Source organism: Chlorocebus sabaeus, chromosome 1 (genome assembly GCF_047675955.1).
Source record: "Chlorocebus sabaeus isolate Y175 chromosome 1, mChlSab1.0.hap1, whole genome shotgun sequence".
Taxonomy (NCBI): domain Eukaryota; kingdom Metazoa; phylum Chordata; class Mammalia; order Primates; family Cercopithecidae; genus Chlorocebus; species Chlorocebus sabaeus.
In genome coordinates this window covers 21875291-21882766 of record NC_132904.1, presented here as the reverse complement: position 1 = coordinate 21882766, position 7476 = coordinate 21875291, and the positions used below count along the sequence as shown (strand labels likewise).

The window sequence follows — 7476 nt, the reverse complement described above, 5'->3', positions numbered from 1 at the left end:
GTTGCTAGGGTTTAGAGGAGAGAGAGATGAATAGGTGATGAGCACAAAGACATTTTATGGTGGTGAAACTATTCTGTATGAAACTATTATGGTAAATATATGCATGTCTTCATAAACTTGCCCAATCCTGTAGAATGTACAACACCAAGAGTAAGCCAGAATGTAAACTATGAACTTTGGGTGAATATGATGTGTCAACGTAGGTCCGTTGATTGTAACAAATGTACCACTCTAGTAGGGGATGTTGATAATGGGAGAGGCTATGCATGTTGCAGACAGGGAGTATATGGGAAATCTCTGTGCCATCCTCTCAATTTTACTTTGTACCTAAAACTGCTCTTTTTAAAAAGTCTTTAAATATGAACAAATAGGAGGTCACTCAGAATGATGTGCAAGTCAAAAAGTCCCATATAGTCTCTGACTAGAAACTGTTGGGTCCAGTAAATGCCTACAGATGGAATCCTGGAATATCACTATGCTTTATAACATTTATATTTAGTGTGTTTTGAGTTCATTTTATTTGAGTGTGTTTTTGCTTTAAAAAGTCATCATACCAGCCTGGCAAAGTGACTCACACCTGTAATCGCAGTACTTTAGGAGCCTGAGGTAGGAGGATCACTTGAGTCCAGGAGTTTGAGACCAGCCTGGGCAACTTAGTGAGACCCCATCTCTACAAAACTAATGAATAAGCAAACAAAAGTAGCCTGCCATGGTGCCATGCACCTGTAGTCCCAGGTACTCAGGAGGCAGAGGTGCAAAGATGGCTTGAGCCTAGGAGTTTGAGGCTGCAATGAGCCAAAACCACACCACTGCACTCTAGCCTGTGTAACAGAGACTGAGACCCTGACTCTAAAAAAAAAAAAAAAAGAAGTCATTGTAACAAAAACAGGAATCTGTTTAAAAAGTGAACTAACTTTTCTGGAGCTGTTGTGACAAATTGTCCTTAGCTGAACGGTTGTCATGCAAGATGAGTCTGTTGACCAGCAGCTGAAGAGGGAATCTACAATAGTCAGGGGCAGAGTGGGGAATACAAGGGAAAATAGGTAATGAGAAATGCACAGCGCCAAGCTACCAATTATCTGAAAAGGAGACCCCTCTCAACTAAAAAGCAGGGCCCCTTGTGTCCCTGCTTCACAAGGCAGGGAGAACATCACTGGCTCCAAAAAGCTGAGTATGAAACCACAAAACAGTAAATAACATCTTCTGCTCATGAGAGGCCTCTCTGTCAGCCACACTTGGCTGTTAAATTTAACCCACCTGTGACCATATCCTGTGGCCCTAATCCCACCCAGTTATCTGTCAAATGCAAACTGTCAGTCATCAGGAAGACCAGATAAGAAAGTGTGAACAACAGTGGAATTCTGTGTCCACTGGAATTAACAGCATTGCATAAGACACAACAAGCTGCATTACTGTTTTACAGTCAAATCCCAGAAATGAGACCTCTGCTAGCCTGCATCGTGCCTTTGGGTAATTTTGAGAAAGGTGCTCAGTCTGGGAAAGTTCACTCAGATGTAGCACCGAGACCAGATTCAGAGCTTAACAAATGAAGCAAACCTTCCATTTCAGCCCTCGTTCACCTCTTATTAGTCTGAGTGTTTTTATGCAGTGCACAGAATACACATCTCTATGCAGCAGCCCCAGCAGAAAACTATACAATGGAAGAATGGAAAACCCAGTCTGCAGACTACTTATTTCAAGGAACATTCAATAGTCACTTATATTTAAATTCCAACACACAGAGGATTCTGGAGTCAAGAGATCAGGATCATATACATGGTGAAACCGTAACGGAATGTATAATCCTGAGCAAATCACTTCCCTTCTTTGTCTGACCTCAATTTTCTCACCTGCAAATAGAGGAAACTGAACTTGCTGACCTCTGAAGATACTTCCAGCTCCCGTCTTCAGGTTTCTCAGATGAACTGGCACAAAAATGTGGAGGGTACCATTGTTTGCAATGACAGCAGTTTTTTAACAGGATAAAGAAAAAAAATCGGCCGGGCGCGGTGGCTCAAGCCTGTAATCCTAGCACTTTGGGAGGCCGAGACGGGCGGATCACGAGATCAGGAGGTCGAGACCATCCTGACTAACACAGTGAAACCCCGTCTCTACTAAAAATACAAAAATAAATTAGCCGGGCGTGGTGGCAGGCGCCTGTAGTCCCAGCTACTCCGGAGGCTGAGGCGGGAGAATGGCGTAAACCCGGGAGGCAGAGCTTGCAGTGAGCTGAGATCGCGCCACTGCACTCCAGCCTGGGTGACAGAGCGAGACTCCGTCTCAAAAAAAAAAAAAAAAGAAAGAAAAAAATCCTCACCACCACCGAGATGTTCATCAATAACGGACGGAAGTAAGTAATAGTACATTTATGCACTGTAATAATTTGTAATATTTTTTAAATAAACCATTTAAATCTATAGTTAATGATGTAGAGCAATGCCTGATATGTAGTGTTAATTTTTTTAAAAAACAAGCTGTAGAAATATATAAAGAATATGATTTAAACACACAAACATACACACACGCACACACACGCTTATCTTTTATTTACAATGATCGTGTAGGGTAAACACAAGAAACAATTCACAGTTGTTACTTTTAAAGGGTATGATGGAGGGGTGAGGGGCAAGAAGGGAGTCTGTCACTTTTATTTTACATCCTCTGTGACCCTTTATTTTAGGTTTATCTAAATTTATCTTAAAAATCATAAAACGTTTCTTACAAAAGAGGCTTACACTCTGCACCCTGCTGTGAACAGATGCCAGGGACATGGTGGCCCACTGCTACTTTTCCTCTCTGTCTCACCCCTCAAATGTTACAATGGCTACAAAGTAAGGTGTTCACAAAAATTACATGGGGGAACATTTTTTAAAACCAGGGAACATTTTTTTAAACCAGTAACAATGAACACAAAATAAAATCGGCTCATTCTACCGCTGTTTCAAAATTTCCACATTAGTTTTTACAAGCCCTTCCCCACACCCCCAACCCTGTTTGTGAGGAACTAAAACATTGTATCTGGTGAACAGCAAAGGTTTCACTACACCTCAAATGCTAACACCTGTGAAGCAGAGGCATGATGGCTTTTTAAACAGAAGCAGGTTAAAAAAAAATGATGCGGGATTCCTTCAGTCCTTCACTAGTATTAGTTAAAACTTTCCAGAAAACTGCTGCATACTGTCTGCAGCAAATACTGTGCATTCCATATCTGATCCTATGTTCCTAAATGATAATAATCTAATATTCGCCTCCTTCCAAAGGTTCATCAATTTTAATTGAAGCTCCAACTCATGATGGATTTGTTTGATTCACTGACCACCTTTGCCAATAATAGATCCAACCAAATCTTTGGGAATAGTTCCTTGTGTAGTAATAATAGGTCCACGATATGAGCCACAATCCCCTGCATAGGAATAACTATATCTGGAGCCACTCTGTGGCTCATAAGCCATGTGCCATTCTGATGCACTCCACGTGTCTATTGCAGAGTCCCAAGTTTCATCAGCATTGAAGCCAGCCATGCTATGTAACCATCTCCAGGTCTTCCTCTTCTGTCATAGGCCCTTATGTCTCCTACCCTCAGCGGTGGTAGTGAAGAAAGATGAAGATTCTCAGCTTTGCTACCACCCCAGGCACCTTGTCCAAAAGAAGGAGGAGGTGGTCCTCAACAAGGACTCATGTCATAATAATCTCTTCTAGATAGTGGCAGGGAATGCCCACACTGACTGGTAGACATTCTGTCAAAAGCACCTCTTCCCTGCCTGGGAAACCCCACCAGGCATCCAAGGTGGCCATCAGACATCATTGTAAAACCACCATAATGTAATGATGTTACATCATGTAATGTAATAGGTTACACCATGAAAATTGGGATTATAAGGCTGTGCACGTCCTCTGTAGGAGACTCAGACATAAGATCAAGGATGATTTTATGCACTCTACAACTCCATAGCTTTTCTCCAATAAGAACAACTCTGTCAGTGGAATGAGGACAGCATTCCTGGAAAACCTTGATTGTTGTTTGAGTGTTCTCCTGAAGCTCTTTGATTTTAGCATCTTTGACCTCAATAATTCCTCCTGCCAGACTCTGATGAGTCAACAGCCTCAACTCACAATCAAAGTTGCTTCCTTTATAATGGTGCTACTCTTCCAAGGTAGGGATGATTTTCTTCTGAATTTCTCCAATTGTGTCAATATCAGCACTGATACTCAGCATGCACTTAGGGCCACTGCCCTCTGGGGCTAGAACCCTGGCACTGTAGTCTGTACAGAAAGCCTTAATATTCTTACCTCCCTTTCCAATCACTGTCCAAGCATTCTTGCTCTGAAACACAACACATAATTCAGCCATCAGTGTTTCTAGATCTTTTAAATGCTTGTCCCTCTTCCATATCTTCTGCAAGGCATTTACCAAATTCACCATTGGTTTCAGTGTTAGGGAAGGTTTCCTCTAGCTGTTCAGTTTCCATTTCTTAAATCGGCGTGAAATGGACACATCAATCTATAGGCACGTGGGACAAACGTGGGACACAGGCAAGATGCCGAGGTCAGTGCAACAGAGAAACAGGATAATGACTCCTCTGTGACTTTCTGAATTTTATCATAAGCATTAATCACATTGGGAATAAAAGGAGACAATAAAATGTTTTAAGTTAGGTAGTCAACAATTAAGATCAAAACAAACAGGAGGGATTGCTAACTCTGAAAACTTTGTTCCGTTATTTAGATATTTGCTTATTCCAGGGTCTGCAGCATTGCCAGAAGCACATCCAGTGGGGTCATTTTTATGACTCAGTTTCCTAAAATGCTCTCGCCTCCAGGTTCCAGCTCAGTGCCATCCTCCTCACCTTCTCCCTGTGGAAGATGAGGCACCTCACGGTATCCTGATTTTCCCTCTCTTTGAAATAGCTTGAGGGTTTCTCCAAAATAACGGCTCTTTCTTCTAGATATTAATTAAGAAGGCCAGTTGCAGTTTCACTTAGAATCATAAGGTCCAAACTGAAAAGCCTAACTTCTCTAACTCCACAGAGAGCAATAAAATCCTCTCTGCGGAGACTTAATATAAGCAAAGAAAATTCATCTGGAAAGGTGAGGCCCGTCAGTCAGCAGGAAGCTACAAATCCTGCAGCTGGTACAACTCGGTTATTGACCTCCACTGTAATCGTATCTGTTTTCTGTTGAGAATGAACTAAATTCCATCAGGCTGGGCTCTCAGGGTCTCTGTTCTCAGTTCAGGATGCAGTGACCTGTGCTGATGTCTCCTATGGTAAATCTATTTTTTAATCATCTCCTCCATCCTGCTCTCCGTATCTCTTAAATGGGAGATGCCTATCCTTAGCACTGCTGCTTTTAGAATTGAGAAGAAATCAATCAGGAATGACCAAAACACAATGTGTCTATAAAATACAACAAAATAATCACAGCTATTACAATGTTTAAAATCCACCAGGGCCTTCAAATCACTTGGGAAAGCATTTTATATGTGAATATAAATTATACCATCTGCTGCTCTCTCCTAATGTTTAAATCAGATCACTGCCAAATCCAAGCATCAAAGAAAGAAGAAAACTGAGTCCATTTTTTTTGTTTTCTCATACCTTTGAGCCTCTTCACCTCATTGCACCTCCCTTTGTCCTTCTAAGATGTAGGTTTTCCCCAAGGATATTCAGTGAGATCAAATTCACAAGTGATTGGCTTTAAAAAAAAGTAAATGTATAACCTCCAACACAGACACCCACACAAACTAATCCTTGAAAGCACTCTCCCAATGTTGAAAAGAATGGGATTTGGATTGAAAAGAATGAGATTTGTGGGGGGGAAAAAAAGAATTTTTGAAAAGCAACCAAACTAGACTGGGCTCAGTGGCTCATGCCTGTAATCCCAGAACTTTGGGAGGTCGAGGCGGGTGGATCACGTGAGGGTGGGAGTTGAGACCAGCCTGGCCAACATGGTGAAAACTCGTCTCTACTAAAAAAAATACAAAAATTAGCCAGGCATGGTGGTACACGCCTGTAGTCCAAGCTACTTGGGAGGCTGAGGCTGGATGATCACTTGAACCTGGGAGGAAGAGGTTGCATTGAGCTGAGATTGTGCCACTGCACTCCAGCCTGGGTGACAGAGTAAGACCCTGTCTCAATAAATAAGTAAATAAATAAATAAATAAAGTCCTGGTCCTCAGAGGGCTCACCAACTGTAAGAGATGCTTTCCTTACCATTTGACCCAGCCATCCCATTACTGGGTATATACCCAAAGGATTATAAATCATGCTGCTATAAAGACACATGCACGCATATATTTATTGCAAAACTATTCACAATAGCAAAGACTTGGAACCAACTCAAATGTCCATCAATGACAGACTGGATTAAGAAAATGTGGCACATATACACCATGGAATACTATGCAGCCATAAAAAACGATGAGTTCATGTCCTTTGTAGGGACATGGATGCAGCTGGAAACCATCATTCTCAGCAAACTATCGCAAGAACAGAAAACCAAACACCACATGTTCTCACTCATAGGTGGGAATTGAACAATGAGATCACTTGGACACAGGAAGGGGAACATCACACACCAGGGCCTGTCGCGGGGTGGAGGGAGAGGAGAGGGATAGCATTAGAAGCTATACCTAATGTAAATGACGAGTTAATGGGTGCAGCACACCAACATGGCACATATGTACATATGTAACAAACCTGCACGTTGTGCACATGTACCCTAGAACTTAAAGTATAATAAAAAATAAAAAATAAAGAGATGCTTTCCTCTCAATTCCTTTCTTGCTCAGGGAAATACTAAGATACACCTAGACTGGGGATGTTAACACCTCATCAGCTTCCAGGTCACAAACACAGTGAATCACGCACACAAGGGAGGATCAGAAAGCAAGAAAAGATTTCCTGAGGAATACGGAGGCCAACCCTAAAATGCAGAACCACATTACACCAATTATTCCTGATCCAGGCTGAGGTGTCTGGGTACAGTGGATAATTAGAGGCTGCCCCAGTCTTCACACCGACATGACTGGTGCTATTTAATGTAATTACATTACAGTAAAATGATGAGTTTTCCCATAATTGGTAGTTACAACATAATTGTGTCTACACAGAATACTAACACCCTAATTGCTGGAGCCTTCCATTCACGTCAATGAATGTTTCCATTCTCTCTGGGCCGTAAAGTGAGAGAATTGGAATTTTCTGGTATAGCCCCTCACATTCATCCTCTTTTGTTCATACATCGATCCCCTTAGATCTTTTAAGGAATCCCACTTTTACCCCTCAAGGACACAATTTCTTTTTCTCCTCTTACTTTCCACCTTCCTTCCCTGGTAAAACGAGCTCTGCCAACCAGAAAGCATGGGACGGATTCATTTCATTGACAAATACAGTATTCTAGTGAGTGATAGGCTCAGAGAAAGGCAGGTCTGTGCACATCCTGGCTTGCCTGCTTTATTTCTGTGTGACCTTGGCA

The 7476-nt window shown here is 41.9% G+C and overlaps 1 pseudogene; it reads right to left on the bottom strand.

The window, feature by feature from the left end:
* Positions 1-3149: 3149 nt before the first annotated feature.
* On the bottom strand, positions 3150-4469 carry LOC103237236 (heterogeneous nuclear ribonucleoprotein K pseudogene; annotated as a pseudogene).
* Between the last annotated feature and the right edge of the window lie 3007 nt (positions 4470-7476).